At 39.3% G+C, this 26,075-nt stretch overlaps 1 long non-coding RNA gene across 9 annotated transcripts in view; it reads right to left on the reverse strand.

Moving 5' to 3' along the window:
- LOC141569739 (uncharacterized) overlaps positions 1-26,075 on the reverse strand; it is a 215,331-nt gene that overhangs the window by 174,611 nt on the left and 14,645 nt on the right. For 8 of the 9 annotated variants that reach the window (XR_012493505.2, XR_012493504.2, XR_012493502.2 and 5 more), the window contains exons 3-4: positions 6,862-7,092; positions 5,967-6,141 (exon numbers count right to left, since the gene is read on the reverse strand). This is a non-coding gene — a long non-coding RNA (uncharacterized LOC141569739). Of the gene's footprint in view, positions 1-5,966; positions 6,142-6,678; positions 7,093-26,075 lie in introns of all 9 variants that reach the window. The other variant, XR_012493503.2, reaches the window with a different exon arrangement.

The following is a 26,075-nucleotide window of genomic DNA, read 5'->3' on the forward strand; positions in this document are numbered from 1 at the left end:
ATTAAAACATGTTTAAGTAATCCAAAAGGAGGCAGGAAAGGAGAAACAGAGAAATGAGAAATAGAGGGAACAATCACAAAATGAATAATAAAACAGTAAGCCTAAATCCAAATTTCAATAATTACATGAAATGCAAATGTAGAAGTCAAAGATTGTTTAATAAAAAAAACAAGAGCCAACTGTATGCTGTGTATCAGAGACTCACTTCAAATATAATGGTATAGGTACATTAAAAGTAAAAAAGAGGGCGGACGAGTGGCTCAGTTGGTTAGGGTGCGAGTTCTGGGCAACGGGGCTGCCGGTTCAATTCCCAACTGGGCCAGCAAGCTGTGCCCTCTGCAACTAGAATGAAGTCAATGAGCTGCCACTCAGCTCCCAGGTGGCAAGACGGCTCAGTTTTGGAGCACGGGCTCTCAACCACAAGGTTGCCGGTTCGACTCCCACAAGGGATGGTGAGCTCCACCCCCTGCAACTAAGATTGAACACAGCACCTTGAGCTGACGTGCTGCTGAGCTCCCAGATGGCTTAGTTGGTTGGAGCGCGTCCTCTCAACCACAAGGTTGCCAGTTCAACTCCCGCAAGGGATGGTGGGCTGCGGCCCCCTGCAACTAACAATGGCAACTGGACCTAGAGCTGAAATGCGCCCTCCACAAATACGATTGAAAGGACAACAACTTGACTTGGAAAAGTCCCGGAATTACCCACTGTTTCCCAATAAAGTCTTGTTCCCCTTCCCCAATAAAATCTTTTAAAAAAAAGTAAAAAAGATATACTTTTATGCAAACACTAAAAAAACGAAAGCCAAAGTGACTGTAATAAAAGAAAACAAAAACTATGGCAAAGTCGTACAATGTGGAATCTAAGCTACTTGTCACCAATAATTCCTTAATAAATTATTTACATTCTTTTCTGAGGAAAGTTTTATTCCATCTTACCCACAGACCTTCCAGGCATCCATATATAAAAATGTTGCCCAGTGCTAGCTGGCTAGTTTTTGTGAATGTTCATGGATTGCCAATTAGAATCTTGAAGACTGCTCTAATCTAATGGCTTACTTTAAGAACACAAGACATACATTTTCCTTCTTAACTTTCCCAGTTAGGTGCAAGGTAATTTTCCAGGCAGATCTCTGTCTCCTTTAATGAAAACAGATCTTTTTTCCCTATTTCCATTTTACGCCCTCTGTAGTACAAAGTCTTATGCTTCAAATCTGTAAGAAAACAAGGTGGTCATATACCTAACATCACTTGCCTTGAGTCTCATTTGTCAGTTATGAAATTTATGTGGGGCCACCAAAGGTAAGGAGATACCATTATTCTGAAACACTTCTTTATAAAAATAGTTTTTTAGAAGGACAATTTTCTACATTTCCTACATCATAGCACACATAGAAAGTGATAATATTTATAAGACGTTCTGGATAAGTAGAGAATGCTCATGGCCAGAGGCAATTGGCCAAAGGGGTTTAGTTCCTCTAGGCTGCACTGAGCTGCCCTGAAGGCTACAGGGAGCCACTGCATTGAAACACCTGTAACCCTTTTGTGGGAAACTGCACAGAATGATGGGAACTATTTTAGCATAAAACGCAAGTTCATGCTATAGCAATCCCTGTGGGTTTCCCTTTTGAGTTTCTATCATATTCAGCTTAATTTTATGTAATGCCTTTCGCTTTTTAACACTTCAATTTTTTTTCAGTTAAAAGAGAACATTAAATACTATTACACAGGAGTTTCCTCAGACATGAAGAATAGCAGTACAAAGCTATGTATGCTAACTTCCCGTGGGAATGACAGGCAGAGAAATAATAGTGATTTTTAGACCTGGTTTTCTAAATTTTGGAAAGTTACAGATCCTTTCTGGTTTCAGTTTTCCATTAGATAATGGAGATAATAACACCTATGTGATACGGTTGTTGCGAATATTAAGATGAAATTCCTTATGACATGTGCTTAGCGTACATAGTGCCTGGCACATACTGAGGACTCAGTGAAAACAGTTGGCTTCCTCTTCATTTTCATTCCCTAGACTACTTTTTGCTAAAGAAATTGAGAGTAAGGAGATATTGTGTCACCTCTGAAGCCTCAGAGATGGCTTTGTGGAAGGTATGTAATGATCTTGGTCTTGAGGGGAAGCTGAGATTTGATGGACAGTAAAAAAGAATAAAGGCCTTCTCGGGTCCTGGTAATAAGATGGCATGAAGCTAATCTTTGAGGCCTCAGGCAGCCAAAGGTAGGATTAATGAATCAAGAACACTTGATAAGAAGGAGAGATAATGATTTGGAACCTAGACGTCAGGAAACCAATGAGAAAGTCTTACTTGTGTGGGTGTGAGAGTTGACTTCAGGTTAGACCATGACCACATGGTGAAATAGGCAAACTGTTCCTTTGGTGCTTTTCCAACACGACTTTGCTGTCTTTTCTTTCCTTTCAGCATCACTTCTCCCAAGGACTCCATATATTACTTATGCTTAACTATCACATATTTGGGAAGAAAATGGGCTAAGAAATACCTAATTCATACTCAAGAGTTTTTGACCTTTTAAAAGAGGTCATCAACATTTTAAAAGAGAATCTTGGATTGCCTTATGATTAATCAAGAGAAAGGCTCTCCTGTGAGGAATTTCCAGCACTTCTCTGGAACAGGGAAGATATTTTTGATTATAGAGGCTACCCACTCAAATCCTATCACAAAGATAACTTCCCACTCCATCCATGGGTGATAAGCACACTAATTAACAGACCTGAGCATGCACAGTCTAGACGTAATCACGCTATAATGTCAATATTCTAATGAGGCTCAAAAATAATTTGTCTGAATAACCCCTGTGCGGGTGTCAGGGCTGAATAATAGGGAGAAGCATGGCAGGGATTCCTGGCTGAAGCAGCCCTAAGTACAAAGAAGTAGAAAAGCAAGCAAGAGAAGTCAAGACCCAAGGTAACAATATTACATTTAAAGGGTCACATGCGTGATTGCCAAGCATTCTCCCAGCTTTGAGAGTTAAGGGAGGTGGAGTTCAAAATGGGAATTGGTCAGCATCAACTGCTAAGTCCAAGGGGGTTGCAGTGACCAGTCCATCCATAACACCCATGGCTCATGTTTCTTATTCAGTGGCTGCCAGCTGTGACTGCCCACGGGATTAGTTTAAGAGGTTAAAGGCAGGGGTAAATATAAAGGATGCAGCAATGGACTTGTGGTGCTATGGGAAATTTTAAAATAATATTACAGAATCATTGGTAGCTATTAAAATACAGAAGCTCTGAAGCTATTAGAATACAGAAGTTATGGCAGATGCATCCAGAGGAGGTAGTAAAATCACTATTTAAAGACTCATTAGATATCCATTCATTTTTAAAACAGGATTTAAGAAAACTAATGAGATCTATCTTGTGGTAGTGCTGAGATATGAAGTGAACGACCCACGAGAGGTCTCTCTAAACCCAAGAGATTCTGTTTAAACGTTAGAATCCATCTGCTGCAATGGAAATTAAATCCGATAAGCATTCTCCTTGGAAAAACATTGCTTTATATGAGCAATGCTCTATTTGCTCTTCTCTTTCTTTCTTTTCATCCCTTCCAAATTAAAAACTGGCTCGAACCTATCTCAAAAGTAATTTTCTTGATATTAACCCCTAAGAACAGGATTCATAGCCTAATATACCAAGAATGGCAAAGAGGCTTCATTTTGATAGAGTTTTCCTGAACTTTGTGTTGAGAAATATTCTGAAGCTGCATTCAGAGGGCTGTGTCTGATCAGCAATGCCTGCCCCGTTCAGGAAGGAGGGATTAGAGCATGCTTATCAGGTATTTGCTACTCCTGCTATATGACAACACAAGGAGTATTTATAATTAAAAGCGATACAAAAGTAATCTAATATTTTAATATTCTGAGGCATATACGTATGATCTCCCAGGTATCACCAAGATTTGGTGCATGACCTAATGGACTCCTTCCAAGAATATGTAAATAAGGGCCTACTTATTGTTCAAAAAAAAAAAGATCCAATAGAAGAGGAAAAAGACATAGAATAAACTATTTTGCAAATCCCCTAGCCTAAGGTTGGAACTCTGAGGAGGACATTTAGGTATGATTTAAAGGAGAGAGGAAACAGAACTAATATCATTATTGCCATATACCATAGTGCTTGGCCTAATGGAAGACACAGATAATATTCTCCCAATATTGATTACAAAACTGATTTTAGAGGTATAGAGCTAAACTGCAATTGTCATCCATTTCCAGAGCCATCTTGTTAACCCCAAAGCTATACTGCCTAAATCTCAGCTGGAACTCTGACCCCTTGCAATGCTTAATAACTTTTATTTCTTTTGATAGTCAAGCCTACTCAGCTGCCTAATGGCTTTCAGGGGCCAGAGGGTAAATCTTGCTGGTAATATCACGTTGGTTTCCTGAAAAGATCTTTCAGGGGAGTCAAGCCCCACATCATCGCTCTACAATCTAAAGTTATAGAGATCTGTCATGTGGTTCTGGTGGATTTGGTAATGTGGAAGACCCCAGGACATGGCATACATTCCTCCAGCCTCCTATCTGCTGTATCTGAGATGACTCAAAGGTGTGTGTGTGTGTGGTAGCGGGGGGTGAGGTAGCAGGGTATATGAGGGAATATTGCCTGAGATATTATTGGAACTCAAATATTTATCAAATGAATACAGTCGTTGAATGAATGAGAGAAATTTTGGGGACCACTTTAAATAGTGGAATGAAAAGTGCCTTCTGGCTTGGGAAAAACAGATAAAGCAAGACAGAAAAGTAGAAGCAGACCACTGTAGCTAAGGTTAGTGCTTCCCTACTTCGCTATTACCAATCATCCTCCTCTTCAGGCAGGAAAACTGGGATGGCTTTGCACAGGAGGCTTGATTGTTGGTGGTAGAATCCCAAGACGGGAAGGTTAACCTTCCAATCAGCAGGGGGAAATCTAGGCGGGCATGATGAAATGGAGCGCCACTTATCTAGCAGTTCTCTAGCATGAACAGGACGGGAAAACAGGGTCAGGCAGAAGATTGTTCAAGTATATAGTTGGTTCTAACTCTGAATTGGGGCTTGGAAAAATAGACTTTTGACTCTAACAGTATATTGGTATATTGGGCAATAAACAACATATAAAATTCTGCAGCTTTTAACACCTTTTTTGGAGGAAACCACCTGTGCTTAGTTTTAGCGACCAAAGATTAATTTGAAACAGTTTCTGAATTTAAAAAAAAATTGATATTGTTTTCAATTTAATCTTCTCTGAAGTTTTCATTTTGGGTTTTAAGCTGTGCTGCTATTGTGACTTTTAAAGAAAGAGTTTGGTGGTGGTTGACCATCTAAGTACATTAGTGCACAAGGCTGTATAAAGGTGGCTGAGTTTAGGCTTCATTTAAAAAGCACCTGTGCAGAGGACATGCAGTCCTGGGAACGAGTGGTACCTAGAATCCAGGACCAGAACAAGTTTTCCCTCGGCAAATGCCGATTTTGTTTTACAATTACTTGGACAGTGTTTCTGCCTTTTATGTTTCATTGATTTCAGTTATTTACAAACAAATTATTAATTATGAAATTAAATATGTAACAATCTCCCCTTCGGTTTTGATACCATTCTAACTGAAATAACTCACTATCTACTTGGTGAAGTCACGTGGAACTAAAAGACATTCTTAACTCCAACTTACCCAGTATCATGGATTGTTGTCAATTGAGAAAACATACTTCATGTCACAGAGGCAACGTATTTTGAACATAATGCTCTTCTACATAACTTGTTAGATTGCTTAATTCAATCCATGATTGGCACATGGATAGAAACATTTAAGTCCTTCTGTGCTCTTGGGCCCAGAATGGAACTGAGTTTTCTCAGGAATTTAGAAAAGTAGGCATTTACAAAATGTGTGCTTTCACGTTTAATTAGGAAAATATGAAATTATGTCATTTGGAGATGAGAATGAATTTTCATAGACTTCAGAATACCTGAATATTCCGATATTCTGCAGGGCAGGCTGTAGTGCTGGGAAATTAAAGCTCACTGGGCGCAACCCTCATGCGCTGATGGATGGGAACTGGTGAATTAGGACTCCCGCTCTAAAGCCTCTTGGGTGGGACAAATCTGAGGTGCATGTCAACATCGCAGGTCAGCAAAGTGTTTCTGTAAAGGGTCAGACAGTAAATATTTTAGACTTTGTGGACCACATGGTCTCTGTTGCAACCATCCAACTCTGCTGCTGTAGAGTGAAGGTAACCATAAATGATTCATAAATGCATGAGCATGGCTGTGTTCCAATGCACTTTATTTAACAGAAACTGAAATTTAAGTTTCACATAATTTTTATATGTCACAAAATATTAGACTTCTTTTGATTTTTTTTAACCATTAAAAACATAGAAACCATTCTTACCTCACAGGCTGTATAAAAGCAGACTAGACTTGGCCCACAGGTTGTAGTTTGCTAACCCCTGTCCTACATTAGCACTCCAAGTTTCCTTTGGGATCCCACAGTGGTATCTAGCTGGAAAACTCACACTTTATTGCTTTCTTTATCTTCCCTGTCTCACTTCCGCACTCACCTAAGTAGTCCTGGGAATCACCGCCCAAATAAGCTACTTGCACTTGGATACCTGTCTTGAGGTCTGCTTCTGGGGGCAGCAAAACTAAGAGAACCAGCGTGGCTGATTAATCACTGACCTGAACATTCGCTGCTTTGGCATTATGAATACACCCAGAAAGGCTCCTGGAATCCTAGGCGTAGAGTCAATAAAAGCCTCTTTTCATGATACTCTCATGCTGACAGTGCAATGGGTTAAATGTGTAACGTTCACCGTTCCAGTCTTCTGACTTGCACCCAAGGAAAACTGAGAGTGTTAATACCTGCAAGGATCCCAAGGCAGCCATTTCATCTTGAATTCATCATTCTCAAACCCTCATACTGGGCTTATCAGCAGTGAGGACGTCAAAGTGCTTTACAGCACCATGTGTCAGTGAGTCCACCAAGCCATGTAACGGTCCACAGGAATCATAGGGCGCTGGATGCGATGATAACCATTGCAGCAATCTCTGTAGCCATGGGGATTTATGAAATGGGTTTCCTCCCAAAGCTCCCTGAAAATAACCAAAGAACTAAATTATTTCTAGTTTAAGAACAGCAGGTAGGTAGATAGGGCATTCATTTTTCAGTCCTATTTTACTCATTTTATGTAGTAATTTCTTTCCTTGCAAATTGAAAAAAAGCTTTCCTCACCCTATTCCATGCGGCTCCAGATGGCTGTACCCTCTCAACCTGGCAGGTGCCTGCCTGTTGGCAGTGAGGCTGTGAACTTACTAAGTACAGCATTTTCAGATCTTCAGACACAAATGAAGCAACGTAGATTCTTTTATTAATGACAGGCTCCTCTAATAAAAGGATAGGCATGACATGTGGATTACAAGGAAACTGTGAAGCCAGAGCTGGCTCTAAAGTGGTAGGGACTTCTGCACTGTCTAAAAATTGATTAATAGAGACTGATTTCCTCTAGTCCTACTTGGTATGCAACATACAACAAAAATGTAATTGTAAACTTAAAAGAGAGAAAAGCTGGCATTCTAGAACTAGCTCTAGGGTGTTTACAAGTTCTAACAAAACCTTGCAAAACTGTGTTTTAATTGGGTTTCTATTAGCAAGTTTAATCCATTGGGACTCTCTAATTGCTAAGGTAAGTCTTAGCTCCCTTTCATCATTATTTTCTCTCTTAAAGTCCAAACTAGAAAGAAAGAAGTTCTCTTTATTAAGATGTGAATTTTAAATTGAGCATGAGCCCAACAAAGTAAGCTATCACTGGCTCTTTCTGAGCCTATCCCTCTGGAGGGCTTCATTTTAAAATTCAGATACAGGGAGATTATTTGTCAGTGTGGTTTTGGCAGCGACAGAATTACCCCTTGAAGAAAGCAAGTTGGCAGCCTTGCAAAAAAGGAAGCAATTTTTAATTATTTATTTATTTTGTGTGGGAATTGGGTTCTACAAACAAATGCCTGACTACTGGGGCTTAAAAATTGCTGTATGGTGTTCAAATAAAAAAGGAACATGAAGCCAGTGAATACCCATGGTCACGGGGTGTGGGAACTGTAGCCATGGTGATAAAAACCCAAGTGCCAGGGCGTAGCAAACCAATGCTCAGAGCTATAAGCTGGCTGAAATTTCTACTCTAGGCTCCACATTCCTGCTTGGAAAACACCTCCTCCTTGATCAGACACACACGAAGGCTGTGTTTCTGTGGTGTAGTAGGATGCCTCTAGGGTAGAGTGTGGGGCATACAGGTTATCTTCCTGTTTGTAACAATCTCTGGGGTCACATGCTACAGGCTGAGGCGGAGGGAGAGAAAGGACCTATTTCTTACCATCAGCCAGCTTCCCAGCTCTGGCATTTTTCATCAATTTGCATAACCAGGAATAGCAGGTGTATTTTAGAAGCACATGGACCACTGCCCCACCTTTCCAATACACACGTATCTTCACTTAGGTTTCCCTCCAGGCCCATTCTATCATACGCATTCCCATCTGGTTTTGTTTTTTTTTTAAATTAAAGTTTATTGGGGTAACAACTGTTAGTAAAATTACATAGATCTCAGGTGTACAATTCTGTAACACATCATCTATACCCATTGTGTGTTCACCACCCAGAGTCAGTTCTTCCATCACCATATATTTGATCCCCTTTACCCTCTCATCTGCTTTTTAATGCTGAAAAGTTCACAACTAGGGGTCTATTCATTGGAGGTAAGGCCTTGTTTCTTTGTAAGATGCATATAATCCTGGGATGTATAACATATTTAATCCCTTAGCTTTTGAATTTAAACAAACCCACAATGTTCACTGAAATGAACTCCTTCAAAACAGTCTCAAAATTGAAATGGATATGCTCTACTAATCACTTGTACTTCACTGAATACAGTTTGGGGGAGGGTTAGGCAAAGAAGGATACAACAAGGGAAGACTGTGTGATCTCCATAATGATCAGGTCAGTAGAAATGAAAACTGCCATTATTCTATTCAACCCAACCTCTCATTGCCATAAAGAAAGATTCCACACAGGCATTCATTCTTTATACTTTCTAAGTATATTCTTTTCTGTGAATGAAATACATAATAAAATGCATTTTAAAAATAAGATTCAGATTAAATACCCTGTTTGGGAACCTGGCAACGAAATTTATCAGACACTCTTTGATTTTATCCATTTGGCTAGTAGAGATATTGTTATATGGCATTTCTCCAAGTCCTCATGCTTATTTATATCACTTTGCTATCCTCATAACATCTGTTCTCTTAGGAGAATAGGAATATATTTAACTGAATACTTTTCTGTTTAGTTGGAAGAAGATGCATTAAAAACATGGAAACATAAGAGCTGTCATGTTTAGGGAACGTGAAATACTCATAAACAGTTGGTTAGAGCTTAACTTGGGTTAGAGCTTAAGTTGGAAGACAAATTTGACCATTTTATCAAAATGTATCATGTAATAAATTTACTGTAGTAGTATTTTTTCCAGAAAGTTATTGTATGGACACCCTAACAAACAAGTGAACCGAAGTATAAGATATGTGAGACACAAAAATATTCATCATAACATTGTAAATGTGACAAATGCTGAAAAAATCCTAAATGTTTGTAAGTAGGTTATATAAATTATGGATTAATCACACAAGACAATATTACATGGCCAGTGAAAAGAATTAAATTTATATGTACCAATATAGGAAGGCACCCCAAATATTTTAAAGTAAACTGTACGTACAAGGAGTGATCAAACAATACAATGTATGTTTAAATAAAAAAAAATTACAGTAAAAGACACATTACTATTAATCCCCCTCAAAATACTCCCCCTTGCTTTGAACACACTTATCCATCATTCTTGCCACTTTCTGAAGCATTTCGGGACATCCTCTTTCATGAGTGTCTTTAGTTGTGCTGTCGTGGCTGCCTCAATTCAAAATGTTTACTTTTCATGGTCATTTTGACTTTGGGGAAGAGCCAGAAGTCACACAGTGCCAGATCCAGTGAATATGGTGGATGAGGACACACCATAATGTTTTTATTTGACAAAAATTGCCATACCAAAAGCGATGTGTGACACGGGGCCTTTCTGTTGTGATCAAAAGATACAGTGAATATGGCTGCCGAGTGCCATCCAACAGAAAGTCAGGGAGCTTCAATATGGGAAGCGGTGCATCAAACCTTAGTAACAGTGTGTGACAAGTTTCAACTTGTTCGGTGCAGTCAGTTGGGTGTGAGCTACGGTTGAGAGAAGGTGTGTTTTATTTATTTTTTTTTTAAACTTTTATTTATTTAAGTGTGTTTTTCCAAGACCCATCAGCTCCAAGTCAAGTACTTGTTTCAATCTAGTTGTGGAGAGCGTAGCTCACAGTGGCCCATGTGGGGATCAAACCAACAACCTTGTTGTTAAGAGCACTACACTCTAACCAACTGAGCTAACCGGCCGCCCAAGAGAAGGTGTGTTTTAAAGGGTGCCATAAATCATCCTCCCTCATGACAATGCTCCGTGTCATACATCCCTTCTGGCATCCGGCAATTTCTGTCAAATAAAAACATTGCGGTATGTCCTCATCCACCTTATTTATTGGATCTGGCACTGTGTGACTTCTGGCTCTTCCCCAAAGTCAAAACGACCATAAAGGTAAACACTTTGAATCTATTCAAGACATTGAGGCAGCCATGACAGCGCAACTGAAGACATCGACAAAAGAGGACTTCCGGAACTGCTTCAGAAAGTGGCAAGAATGATGGGATAAGTGTTCAAAGCAAGGGGAAATATTTTGAGGGGGATTAATGGCAACGTGTCTTTTACTGTAATACATTTTTTTTAAACATTCACCATACTGTTGGATCACACCTCATATGTTTGATCACACCTCATAAACAACAGGATGTACTGAAATGTTCCCCCCACCCAAGAGACCAAAACATCTCTCCTACAGCTTGAAATGCCAACATTCCATTCTGTCTTTAAGAGTCCCCAAATAAAAAATTATTCCTGATAAGCCATAAATGCTTGTATCCCTGGTAACCTTTTCTTCCACAGAAAAATGGGACCTAGGTTCACACATTTATTTTCTCATGTATTTATTTAATAGGACTATAAAAAATACCAAAAGTTAAATCACACCTAGTCATACTTTTGAAATAAATAGTCTACTGAAAATAAAAAGACTAGGTGAATAGAAGTATAGAAGAAGCTCCACATATTTGTTGAATGTTGGATGAATGAAAAGTTAATCAATATGTATGTCAATTATTCCTCAATAAACTTTAAAATTTAATTTATAGGAACTTGGATATTTGAACTGGGGCCTTCTGACGTCAAGTTCTCTATCATATAGTGTTCAATCAGAGAAGCAAAACCACACACACACACACACACACACACGCATGCACAAAAAGGATTTGTCACAGGGATTTGACTTTACACAATTGTGGAAGCTAGTTAAGCAGTCTGTAAAGCTGTTGTCTTTGCTTCTGATGCTGGAGCTCAAAGTCCACAGATGAGGCAATGGGGGAAGGGAAGATGGATATGAAGTGAGGGAAAGCAAGAATGAGTTGGCACCCACAAGCACAAGCTGAAGACCACAGGATGGGCTGAAACCTGTGTCAGTTCTTGTTGCCTCTGACCTTAGTAGGATGGCTGTCCTGTGAAAGCTTGGGACCCTTCATCAGAGTTAAACCCACACACCTAGCTCAGAAGTAGAAGCAGCTGAAGGTGGAGCCAACGGATGGTGGAGCAGTTGAAAGCCCAGCTGCTGTCTCACTCTAATGAGATGAGTTAGCAGATCAGTGCCAGTGTGTGTGAGCTACAAAATAGCTGCTGTTCTATTCATCCAAATCTCATACAAGAATCTCTCGTGTGGCCCACCATAACTGGAAACATAAGAAAGGGATTTCAGGAATATGTAGTTCAGCCTAGCCAAGTTGACACACTACAATGCGACCACACTAGTTATACACTCAGGGAGATGAGAGAAGTGCTAAGAGATTTATGAGTCTCAAAAAATGAGACTGAAGGTCTTTGCACAGTAGAGCAAAAAGAAGGCAAGGGAGCTACAAGGAGAGGTACGAAGGTATGTATTTGGTTAGTTGCCCTCCCTCCTTTTATTCATTAAAAATGTGTATTGAGCATTTACTCAGGCCCTGTACTAAACTGTATGTCCTTGGACAGCCACATTAATGTATCCCTTCCAGTATGTTCATCTTACACTGTAATGTTGAAACTCCTGTATCAAGAGATGTGGTCTATGTTCTCTTCCCTTAAATCTGGACAGGACTATGACTATGGCAGAAGTGACACTGCATGACTTCTGAGGTTAGGTTATAAAGGTTATTGAATTTCTATCAGGCTCTCTATCTCTGTGGAGACTCTCATCATCAACAGTCGCCATGTTATGAGGAAGCCCCGGTGCTCAGGGAGAGGTCACGTGTACATGTTCTAGTTGATATTGCCAGCTAAGATCGTAGCATCAACCAGCTAGCATACGTCACTAAATATGTGAATGCGTTTTCAGATAATTCCTGCCCTGGGTCACAACTATTACCGCCCCTTCCCCGCCCTCCCCCGACCCACACAACTGATGCCAAAATGGAGCAGAAAAATGGTCTGGACTCACTGAGTTTTGCTCAAATTACAGATTTGTGACAAAGTAAATTTTGTCATTATTTCAAGCTACGAAGTTTGGGGATAATTTGTTACACTGCCATAGTAACTGAAAAGGGCAATTTGCCAGACTGATAGGGATATAATGACTTACATGTATTATTACATGGAATCATACATAATTACCTAAATGCTTTGGCTGTAATATTAGGTCCATTGGCTTGAAGCTAAGTTTTTAATCAATACTGTTGTTTAAATAATGGTATGTTTTTATCTTTAAGTAATTGTAGATTTGCATGCAATTGTAAGAAATACTACAGAGAGATCACATCTACTCTTTATGTAGTTTCCCCCAATGGTGTTAACATCTTGCCTAACTAGAGTACAATATCACAAGCAGGAAACTGACATTGATACAACTCACACATTTTATTCAGATTTCACGAGTTTTATATAAAATTATTTTTGTGTATACTGAGTTCTATGCAATTTTATCACATGTGTAGTTTCAACCGATATAGTCAAGATACAGAACAATTCCACCACGAGGATCTCTTATGGACCCTTCATAGGTACAACCACTCCCACCCCCACCACTATTCCCAATCCCTGGCAACCATTCGTATATTCTCCATTTCTATGATTTTTGTAATTTCAGGAATGTTATATAAATGCAATCACAGAGTACGTAAACTTCTGGGATTACTTTTTTTCACTCCGCATAACTCCCTGAAAATTCATCCAAGTTGTGCATATTATTAGCTCATTCCTTTTTATAGCTGAGTGGCATTTCATGGTATGGATGTGCCACAGATGTTTAAGCATTCACTCATTAAAGAACAATTGGGTTGTTTCCTGTTTGGGGATATTATGAATAAAGCTCTATGAGCATTCCTGTACAGTTTTTTTTGTGTGAACATAAATTTTCATTTCTCTGGGATGAATGCAAAGGAGTGAAACTGCTGGGTTGTTTGGTAAGTACATGCTTGGTTTTGTAAGAAACTGTCATACTCTTTTCTAGAGTGGCTGTACCATACATTCCCATCAGCAATGTATGAGTGATCTGGTTTCTCTGAATCCTCATTAACATTTGGTGTTACCACTATTTTGAATTTTAGCCATTCTGATAGCTGTGGTTATTGATATAATAACATATTTTGTAGTATGTTTTGACCAGATGTGTGTGAACTCTGTCCCTTCTTGTTTACCAGTGGTCTTATTTTCTTCAGGGGCTCTAGGCCCAGTGCTTGCTCAGAAACTTCTCACTCATGTCAAATGGTGGGAGGGGACATTTTTTGTTTTTTAACTACCAACTTTTCCCCCTTTACTACCCTCTTTTAAAAAGAGAAAAGAATGAGTTACTTGGGGTCTGTAGCTAATGGCTGGCTTTACTTTCTTAGATATCATTCCTAATAGATATGCAGAGGCATAATTCATTGCTTTGATCCCCCCAAAAGATTTAAATAAATTTTCTACAAGATATTTTAAGTAAATGAGGAATTCAAAATAAAGATAGATAAGGATAGGGAACAGATTAAATCTGGAATAAGGTTAATTAATAACCCTACATGTATTATATATGTATATGTAAAACTTTATATGTATGTATTAAGATGTATTTTATATGTATATAAAATGTAAAAGGTCTCTTGTAAATGAGTCACAAATTTGTGCATTTGTAGAGTTAAGAGGGAGATATCATGAGTTATCTAGTTCACAAAAGTCAAAAGGAAATAATAAACCAGTTGCTCAGAAAAGGCCAGCCTGGTTCTGAGACCAGAGTGAAAATTCCTCCATGCCTACAAGGGGCTGCATAGGTAATGTAAATGAGTGAAGCGGATTGGGAATAAGACAATAGGGGGTGGGGCTAGGGCTGTGTTAACCTGGAAAGCACATGCAAAGTCAAAGAGGGCAGGAACTACTCAGCTTCAGTCAATATTGCCATGAGGGAAAAGTAGGCCCAATGTTGCCAGATTTTCTGATTTAAGACAGGCTATAGTCAGATTTGTAGGAGTTATCTCCTGATAATACATATATTAGCAACTATATCAGTTAAAAGTCTGGCTGAATAAAACACTTTAGCAGTCCAGAGTTGGCCTACCACTGCCAACTGAAAACCCCTGGCCTTGAAAAGTACTGAAAACCCCTAGCCTTGAAAAGTAGGTGGGAACATCTAATGCAGTCCTTATAAATATGATCTTTCTCTTTACCAAAGCTCAGCTTTGGGTAAGTACTGAATGTCACTGAGTTGGTGGTATGCTCTCTGACATGTGTACAGAATGCAGATTGTCTGTGTGGTTGGTCAAGTGTGCCATCATATGGTTTCATAGCCAGCCAACAATGAAAAAGTGAACAAAAGACTTGAACAGGTACGTCACAAGAGATATCCAAATGGCCAAAGAATATTAAAAGATGCTCAACATCATTAGTCATTAGGGAAACACAAATTAAAATCACAATGAGATAAAACCATACACCCACCACAATGGAAAATATTAAAAACACCAGTGTGGACGAAGATGTGGAGCAACTGGAACTCTCAACCACTGCTAATATGAATGTAAAAATGTGCATTCTTGTTTCTAGCAAAATTTAATATATTTCTTCCTCATAACCCAGTAATTCAACTTCTAAATATATATTAACCAAAAGAAATGAATGCGTGCATCCATATGAAGACTTATACAAGTTCAGAGCAGCTTTATTCAGATTAGCTATTAACTAAAAATATCCCAAATGTCCATCAACAGAAAAATGGATAAATAAAAAACTTTGTAGTACATTCATACAATTTATGAGCAATATAAAGAACTAATTAGGATGCATCCAAAAACATGGATTAATCTCAGAAACAGTGGGTTGAGTGGAAGAAGCATTACACAAAAGAATACATGTATGATTTCATTTTTATGATGCTCAAGAACAAGCAAAATTTACGGTAATTTAAAAATTGGTTGTTCCTGTGAGTGGAGGAATTGACTAGAAAGGAGAATAAAAGATAGTTCTGGGAGATGGAAATGTTCTAAGTTTTAACTTGGGCGATGATAACATGATGTATACATTTGTTAAAATTTTCCAAACTGTACACATAATATCTGTGAATTTCCCTGCATGTAAATTATACCTCAGTAATATACCAAAATAATAGCTGAGTCTTAACAGAAACAACTAGACAAGGACATTGCTGGCCTAGCCCAACTAACCCATGCATCTTCATACAGGGAAGAAATGTCAGCCTCCATGTTGACATGTTACACTTGGGTGCACGTGCTGGGCCAGTTGCACACAGAGGTGGCAAAGCACGCATAGAGAGCAACTGAAACAGAAAATACTTCTTTTCCAAGAACATCCCCATCATACAGAAAGGCACTACATGCTAGTGGTTATGAAAATAACTTTGGAGTCAAATAGCATAGATTCAAATCCTGGCTTACCCAAATATTATCTGGGTGACCCTGAACAACTTTTTTTTACTATTCTAAGCCGTTTATTTCACATCTCTAAAGTGGGCAAAATACTACCTTCTTCAAAGTATTGTCATGGAGATTGTTTTTAAAGTGCTTACCTAACACAATGGCACACATATAACAAAGCATTCAATAAATGGTAGCATTTCACTCTATAGTCTTATGGGAACCAAACATCTGTACACTTATCCTTCAAGGTTTGTCTACTGCCTTCTCCCTAAGATCTTTTCACCATTCTAATACTCCTAGGAAGAGTAACACAGTAAGTTCTTAACACCTTAGTGCGAATACCTTTAGCAAGAAATGACTTCCTCAGAGACAAGCAGGATGGGTAGGTTATAATTTACTTGGGGTGAAGGGAGGGGAAAGCACTGCTAAAGAGGGATGTGTCAGGAAGGGTTCACTGTACAAGTAAGTGAAACATGTTCTGCTGAACTGAAGGAAGAAGGTTGGGAAGGTAGGCTTAGGAGTCTGCAGAAAGCTAAGCTCACTCTACAGGCCTAGGCCACCGAACCCACAGCCACCAACTCGAAGCAAGAAGTGGCTAATTAGTGCATGACCTCCAACTGTCTTTGTGCATCAGTTGCTCAAGATTCCAAGTTTCAGGAGAGAGAATCCTATTAGCCAAGCTCAGACCAACTTCTCCAACCCAGCTCTTAAAGTGGGCAAGACAAGGAAGGACTGAATGCCTTTGGCTTCCAAAGGGTGAGGCAGTGACCTGGGATTACATCACACCAAGACCATCCTAAAGAGGGAGAGACATTTCCGCAACAGAAAACTGGGAAACTCTTGGGAAGTGGCAGTAGGTTTTGGACAGCTGAAAACAACAAATGTCTACCAGAGAGTACCCAAGGCAGGGTAGTGGAAGACCAAAAAAGGCCTTCTCCCCCTTTTCCACAGGTTCTTAATTGACTGTATTTGGAGCTTAATAACCTTTTTAGTGACCACACTAAATTCATCTCAACAACAGCTCTGAGCAGCAGAGAGCTCTGACCATCAATTTATCTCACTAGTGACCTGTTCTGGATCTCACTGTATTTTTTAAGCATCCATGTGCTTTCCGTGGAGGTAAGCAAGAAGCCTACAATAAATACCAAATAATGTAATTTTGTGGTACATATTTTACACATATAACAGTTAAAAGATATGGGTGACTTCTCGCACAAATCAGAGGAAAGCAACTATACTAGCAAGATATACACAGTAGTCATTAGAAGATGGAAATATGGAAAACTTTAATTTTCAATTCATGTAAATATTGCCAGAATAAATATTTTACCTTCATAGAAATATTACTTTAGTGTTGCCCACTATGGCCTTCTAGGGAAGGAGGCCAAAATCTAAATTTGAAAGTTGTAATATACCTAAAGTTGATCTTAATTTTTTAAAATTTCCCAGTCTTTCCTAAAAGTACTTTCCTCAGCTTGACAGAAACCATGTACTTCCATGTTAAAGTATTGTTTTACTCAATATCAACTTTATTGCAAAAGTTTTTTTGGTTCAGTAATATGTGTGTATAAGTATTTGTGAATTTTGACAACTGCCTTTTACATTTTTAAAGAAATTTTTTATTGGGGAATATTGGGGAACAGTGTGTTTCTCCAGGGCCCATCAGCTCCAATTCGTTGTCCTTCAATCTAGTTGTGGAGGACGCAGCTCAGCTCCAAGTCCAGTTGCTGTTTTCAACCTTTAGTTGCAGGGGACATAGCCCACCATCCCATGTGGGAATTGAACCAGCAACATTGTTGTTGAGAGCTCGCACTGTAACCAACTGAGCCATCCGGCCTCCCCTCTGGAAGCCCAGTGGTAGCTCGTTGTCTTCAATCTAGTAGTGGAGGGCACAGGCCACTGGCCCATGTGGGAATCAAACCGGCAACCCTGTTGTTCAGGGCTCACACTCTAACCAACTGAGCCATCCGGCTGCTCCTGCCTTTTACATTTTGGTTGTTATAATATCATAGTTTTTTAGATTCAGTTTGGAATCATCTGTGTATGTCAACCAATTCCAAGTACACTTATGCTCCACAGGCATCTTCACTTAGTAAAATCCTGGTTTTCACCATGACACCGACTTTCACAAAATATTATTTTATATTGTATCACAATACAAATAACTGTATCTTTAGTGTTAAACTTTTTAAACTGAATTTTCAATTGAATTAGTGATTATGCCATATTTTCCCTTTGACAGAATTCTAAAAACTTTACTTTGATTTCACGAATTGGGTGAAAATAAAATTGAACCACCATTCCACAAAAAAACTATTAGAACTGACAAATGAATTTAGTAAACTAGCCAGACACAAAATTACTACCCAGAAATCAGTTGCATTTGTATACACTGATAACAAACTATCAGAAGGAGAAATCAAGAAAACAATTCCATTTACAATTGCTTCAAAATCAATAAAATACTTAGGACTAAATTTAACCAAGGAAGTAAAAGATCTGTACTCAGAAAATTATAAGACATTGAAGAGAGAAATTAAAGAAAATAAATGGAAACATATACCATGCTCATGGATAGGAAGAATTAATATAGTTAAAATGCTCATACTACATAAGGCAATATACAGATTCAATGCAATCCCTATCAAATTACCGATCATATTTTTCACAGAACTAGAACATATAATCCTAAAACTTATGTGGAATTATAAAAGACCCCAAATAGCCACAGCGATCTTGAGAAATAAGAACAAAGTGGGAGGTATCATGGTTCCTGACATCAAATCATACTACAAGGCTACAGTAATCAAAACAGCATGGTACTGGCATAAAACAGACACATAGATCAGTGGAATAGAATAGAGAGCCCAGAAATAAATCCATGTCTATATGGTCATTTAATCTATGACAATGGAAGAATTTATACTGGGTAAAGACAGTCTATTTAATAAATGGTGCTGGGAAAACTGGACACACACGTGCAAAAAAATGAAGCTGGACCACCTTCTTATACCATATACAAGAATAAACTCAAACTCGATTAAAGATTTAAGTGTAAGACCCGAAACCATGAAACTCCTAGAAGAAAATATAGGAAGTAAATTCACAGACATTACCCTTAGTAATATTTTTACCCCGGGCAAGGAAAGCAAAAGTAAAAATAAACATGTGGGACTACATCAAACTCAATTTTTTTCACAGCAAAGGAAACCATCAGTAAAACAAAAAGGCATCCTACTGCATGTGAGAACATATTTGCCAATGATACATCTGATAAGGGGTTAATATCCAAAATTTATAAAAAAAACTTATACAACTCAATACCAAAAAATACAAACAACCCAATTAAAAAAATGGGCAGAGGACATGAAGAGGCATTGCTCTAAAGAGGACATATAGATGGCAAGCAGACATACGAAAAAATGCTCAACCTCACTAATCATTAGAGAAATGCAAATAAAAACCACAATGAGATACCACCTCACCTCAGTCAAAATGGCTATCATCAATAAATCAACAAAGAACAAGTGCTGGCGAGGATGTGGAGTAAAGGGAACCCTGGTGCACTGTTGGTGAGATTGGTGCAGCCACTATGGAAAATAGTATGCAGGTTCCTCAGAAAATTGAAAATGGAACTACCTTATGACCCAGCAATTCCACTCCTGGATATTTATCCAAAGAAATCCAAAACACTAATTTGAAAAAATATATGCACCCCTATGTTTATTGTAGCGCTATTCAAAATAGCCAAGACAAAGAAACAACAAAATGCCCATCGACAGACAATTGGATAAAGAAACTGTGGTAATGGGGCAGCAAGTTAGTTCAGTTGGTTAGAGTGTGGTGCTGTTAGCAACAAGGTTGCTGGTTCGATCCCCACATGGGCCACTGTGAGCTGTGCCCTCCACAACTAGATTGAAACAACTACTTGACTTTGGAGCTGATGTGTCCTGGAAAAACATACTTAAAAAATAAAGCTGAAAAAAAAAAAAAAGAGAAACTATGGTACATTTATACAATGGAGTGTTACTCGGCCACAAAGAAGAATGAAATCTTATCATTTGCAACGATATGGACGGACCTAGAGAACATTATGCTAAGTGAAATAAGTCAGACGGAGAAAGACAAATACCATATGATCTCACTTATATGTGGAATCTAAAGAACAGAATAAATGAACAAACAAAACAGAAATAGACTCAGAGATATAGGGAAAAAACCTGATGGTTGCTAGACGGGAGGTGGGTATGGACGAGAAGGTGAAGGGATTAGAAGGTACAAACAAGTAGTCACAATATAGTCACGGGGATGTGAAATACAGTATGGGGAATACAATCGATAATGTTGTAAAGATTATGTAGGGTGCCAGATGGGCACTGGACTTATTAGGGAGACCACTTCATGGACTGTGGAGACGCCTGACCACTGTACTGTACACCCGAAGCTGAAGTTAAATATATACCTATATATAGAGTCATGGGATGTGCAGTACAGTATAGGGAATATAGTCAATGGAATTGTAACATATATGATGTCTGATGGGTAGTAGATTGGGGGGGTTATCACTTTGTGAGAGGTGTAAATGTCTAACTATTACATTGTTTTGTACACCTGAAACTAATAAAAAAATGGAACCATCATTGTGATTAACATGTTTTCCATTTGAACCTTCCAATACTACTGACATAAAACTGACCTCACTTAATTCTTTTTTCAGTTCTTGTGCTAATGGATCAAACACAATAATGTCTATCATTTCATTTTTAATATACGCACATGAAAACTTGGAATAAAAACTTATGATATTAGTAAAATGATTATTTGATCTGAATGAAAAGTCACCCTTTACAGAGTGATCTATAAATACACCTTCTGAAGATGTACATATTAAACTATTGTTCTCAGGCCCAGGCTTCTTAAATGAATTACTAAGTTTCAAAATGAATATTTATACATTCTTAATTGGTTCATATTTCTTTTTTTTTTTTAGATTTTTTTTTTTTTTTATTGGGGAAGGGGAACAGGACTTTATTGGGAACAGTGTGTACTTCCAGGACTTCTTTTTTCCAAGTCAAGTTGTTGTCCTTTCAATCTTAGTTGTGGAGGGTTCTGTTCAGCTTCAAGTTGTTGTCCTTTCAGTCTTAGTTGTGGAGGGCGCAGCTCAGCTCCAGGTCCAGTTGCCGTTGCTAGTTGCAGGGGGCACAGCCCACCATCCCTTGCGGGAGTCGAACCAGCAACCTTGTGGTTGAGAGGACACGCTCCAACCAACTGAGCCATCCGGGAGCTTAACGGCAGCTCAGCTCAAGATGCTGTGTTCAATTTTAGTTGCAGGGGGCGCTGCCCACCATCCCTTGCGGGAGTTGAGGAATTGAACTGGCAACTTTGTGGTTGAGAGCCCACTGGCCCATGTGGGAATCGAACCGGCAGCCTTTGGACTTAGGAGCACGGAGCTCTAACCGCCTGAGCCACCGGGCCGGCCCCCAGTTTATATTTCTTGATTTTACATAGTCAATTATAATATTTTGGCTCCCAGGGTGGATGGTAAATGTCTCCCAAAATTTTGTGCAAATTACATGTCTATGACCAACTTTTTCTAGAAATGGCAGTCCAGTAGTTCATTTGTCATTAATAAATCATGCACTTCATTGTTTTAGCTCATTGTAACTGAAAGGGTTTATTGCAAAATAAAAAGCATTATCAAACAATACAACAAATGACAAAACCACTGTAGAAATACTCTTCAGGCTAATTTCTGTATCTGGGGTTGGCAAACTCCTGCCTTAGGCCAAATCCAGCCCATGACCTGTTCGTGTAAATAAAGTTTTACTGGAACACAGAGTTTTACTGGAACACAAACTCTCTCTCTTTCCTTTATGTATTGTCTATGGTTGAAACAGAGACCATATGATCCACAAAGCCTAAAATATTCGCTCTCTGGCCCTTTAAAGAAAATGTTTGCCAACCTCTGTTCTACATGCAGCATGGCAGGGTTGGTCACTCTATTTCCTGTACATGTTTTACATACACCTAACCTAGGGTTTCTCATCCTTGGAACTATTGATATTTGGGGCTATATAGTTCTTTGTTGGGGCAGGAGTGGGGGCTGTCCTGTGCATTATGGGATGTTTAGCACCATCCCTGATCTCTACTCTTTGGGTGTCAGTAGCATCCTTCCATTTGCACAAGCCAAAAATGTCTACAGATATTGCCAAATACCCTCTGGGGGGCAAAACCACCCCTGGTTGAGCATCTCTGACTTAACCTATAATTGCCCATCGATACCATCAATTGGGACCTAGCAGTTTCATGCATCTTGCAGGCTGTGGCTTAATACATACCACACTGGCTGGTACTCCAAGTGGCCAGCAGGGGCAAAGCAGTGTCGAATATTTTTCCCACCACCTTCCAAGGCCAGTGGGCATTAGCTGTCTCTAGTCACTGATGAAGCACACTTTATTGCATCACTGAGTGCCCTGCATTCTGTCCTTGGAAAGGGTGCATCTGGGTTATTGCTATCAGTTTTCAGATTTAACTACATGTTATACTGGTGACTTGGTCCACTGCCTATTTATCTCACACACAATTAGAGGAGATTATGGCAGAAGCTCTAAGTATAAAATATCAAACCATGTGACCTGAATGGGTGAGCATAATAAATCCACTACAATATTTCTATCTTCCTGCCTTTGGATTCCTTCACCGATATCACAGTAAGAAACTTTTAGCATCTCAAGTTCCCTTACCCTGGCCTCCTTATTGAATCTAACTGAACAAACCGTTAGAATCACTTCCAGCACCTTAAGCTAGCAAAATGAAATTGCCTCATAAGCGCTTCCTAAACAATGAATTCAGCCTGATCTTACGTTCTGTTCTGATTTCCTTGGTATAGCACTCATTGAACATATTCTGATTTTGCCAATATACAGTATTAATAGTAAATTTGTAATTTGCCAACTGGAGCCTGCCATGACCCATTGCAGTTTAGGTGTGGCAATAATCAGGAGTAGTGGGCTAAGGGTGAAATTCTCTCTCCTTTTCAAGGTAACACTCTCAGCAAGGTTGTTACAGAGTCTTCAAGGAATGAACAGCCTCATCAACCAGGAGAGGAAGGAAGGCTCTATGGAGTTTGGGGTACTGAGTTACTGATGTCCTACGGGTCTCCATTTCAATTCTGGGATCCCACTCCCTCACAATCCAAATATAAATTTTATGTAAAGTATCTGGTAAATCAATGGTTTCATACAGAAGCCTAAGAATCAAAATTTGAGTTCTGTTTTAGCTATCTTAGTCCAGTGGCTGCAAATGGTAAGAAAGTCTTTAAATAAAATCACAGAAACTGCACAGCTTTCTGCTTTTGCCTTGACATGAGCCCTTCTCTTTCTTTCAACTGTCAAGTTCAGTTAGAAGCAACTAAATTCCACCGTAAATTTTAAATTCCTTAAGCCTTTCATATTATTCCATTACACCTGCACCTACATCCCCAGAGCCTTACTCAAAACAAGCCTGGTGTTCCTAGTAAGCACAGATAACTTAATTAGCTGTTTGATTGATGCATGTCTTGGTCTGACTTCGCACCACTCAGGTTTTCAGAAACGTCAACACTTAAAAGAGATAATCAACCAGCGATTTACCCCAATTTTCCTGAAGATAAATTGCCTGCAACCACTTCTGGTACCATTCTCTTGATCAGGTGCATTATTAAGCAGAAAAGTCACTCATTAATAGTTGTCACTATTGGGCAGTGGGCTCGAGAATTGGGTTTGAAGCTAAATTTCCAGGAACAGAACCCAAAATGCTACCTCAAAACAGACTTGATAAACTACTACTGCCACTGATCACTAAAGGAAGCCCTCATTGCTGTCATCCTGATGCTGTATCTGTGGCAGGAACTCAACTTTGCAAACACCAGGAAACTCCTGTCATTGCCACCATTAGAGGCTAAATACATCTCAGAAGAAACAGAAGCATCACAGATTGCTTACTTCTAAACTGGAGTCTCACATGGGTGCATCTGACTGACAGGGTCTAGGTCACATCCCTGCAACTCGATGCAAGTGGGGCTGTCAATTTGAGTTTTTACTCCTATGTTGGGGAAGCTGGACTCTGATAGGGGAATTTCCTTGTTCTGGTTATCTACTGGTGTGTAATAAACCATCCACAAATTTAGTGGCTTAGGGCAACAACTTTTATTTTGCTCACAAATCTGCAATTTGGGCAAGGTTCAGAGGTTAGTCTGCTTGGCTCAGTGTAACTGGGGGCTAGAATTCTCTGACAGCTCACTCACTTACATGTCCAGTGACTGACGATGGCTTTCAGGCTGTGACTTTCCCTGGGGCCACTGGCCAGACACCTACATGTGTCCTCTCCATAAGAACCAAAATATTTACCCCTTCACAGCTTACTTTCTACATTAACTTGAATTTACTATTCCACTATATATATATATATATATATATATATATATATTTTGCATAACTTTAGTATTCCAGTAGACTGCTGCCCAGGAAGATAAAATAATTTTTGTAAATAAAATTATTGTTTTTGATAGGAACTTCCAGAAAGAACCATCACTCTTCAACAGAAGTGTTTATATACCAAGACGGTTTGAGCCTCCAGCTTCAAAATGCTCACCTTGTGGCCACCAATCCTAAGATCTTTACCCAAATCTATTCAAGTCCTTATATGGAAAGACCCACTTCAAACCCACCTTCCAACTCTCAGTATATCACCAGATATATTGTCTTCCCTCACTGAGACACTCTCAAACTCCACAAGGTAGTGCTCCAAGCAATATACTCAGCTTTGTCTTATCGATGTGTTGGTCGGGTGACATCTGGAAAGCCAGCATTTGACATCATGGGGCCTGGGCTTCTTTCCAACATGATGGTTAAGTTTCAAGGGTGAGCATCCCAAAAGACAGAGCTATGTAGAAGTGGTATAGCCTTTCATAACCTCGGGTCAGAAGTCAAACAGCATCATTTCTGCCACATTCTAGTTGCTAACTACAAATGTTCACCAGGTTCAAGAAAAAGGGGATTAGACTCCATCTTTTGATGGGATCAATAATTTTGACATGGGGCCAGCCCGGTGGCTCAGGTGGTTAGAGCTCCATGCTCCTAACTCCGAAGATGGCCGGTTCAATTCCCACATGGGCCAGTGGGCTCTCAACCACAAGGTTGCCAGTTCAATTCCTCGACTCCCACAAGGGATGGTGGGCAGTGCCCCCTGCAACTAAGACTGAACACGGCACCTTGAGCTGAGCTGCCGTTAAGCTTCTGGATGGCTCAGTTGGTTGGAGCACGTCCTCTCAACAACAAGGTTGCCGGTTCGACTCCCGCAAGGGATGGTGGGCTGCACCCCCTGCAACTAGCAATGGCAACTGGACCTGGAGCTGAGCTGCGCCCTCCACAACTAAGACTGAAAGGACAATAACTTGATTTGGAAAAAAAGTCCTAGAAGTACACACTGTTCCCCAATAAAGTCCTGTTCCCCTTCCCCAATAAAATCTTTAAAAAAAAGAATTTTGACAGGTTTTAAAACCATTATACCCTCCTCTATAGAAAGATTATCCAAAGCTAATGGGTAACCATGAATATATGGGCTATGATGGGTGCCCTCTACAAAAGGTATACACCAAAATACTGAGAATATTTAGCTTAGGGAGTTGAATCAAAGGATTTTTTTTAAATTAAAGTTTATTGGGGTGACGATTGTTAGTAAAGTTACATAGATTTCAGGTGTACAATTCTGTATTACATCATCTATAAATCCCATTGTGTGTTCACCACCCAGTCAGTTCTCCTTCCATCACTATATATTTGACCCCATTTACCCTCATCTGCCACCCCCCTCCCCCCTTACCCTCTGGTAACCACTAAACTATTGTCTGGGTCTATGAGTTTTTGTTCTTTCAGTTGTTTGTTTTGTTCTTTTGTTTTGGGTTTATATACCACATATCAGTGAAATCATATGGTTCTCTGCTTTTTCTGACTTATTTCGCTTAGCGTTATAATCTCAAGATCCATCC

Source organism: Rhinolophus sinicus, chromosome 18 (genome assembly GCF_057876585.1).
Source record: "Rhinolophus sinicus isolate RSI-liver-muscle chromosome 18, RSI-T2T, whole genome shotgun sequence".
NCBI classification, from domain to species: Eukaryota; Metazoa; Chordata; class Mammalia; order Chiroptera; family Rhinolophidae; genus Rhinolophus; species Rhinolophus sinicus.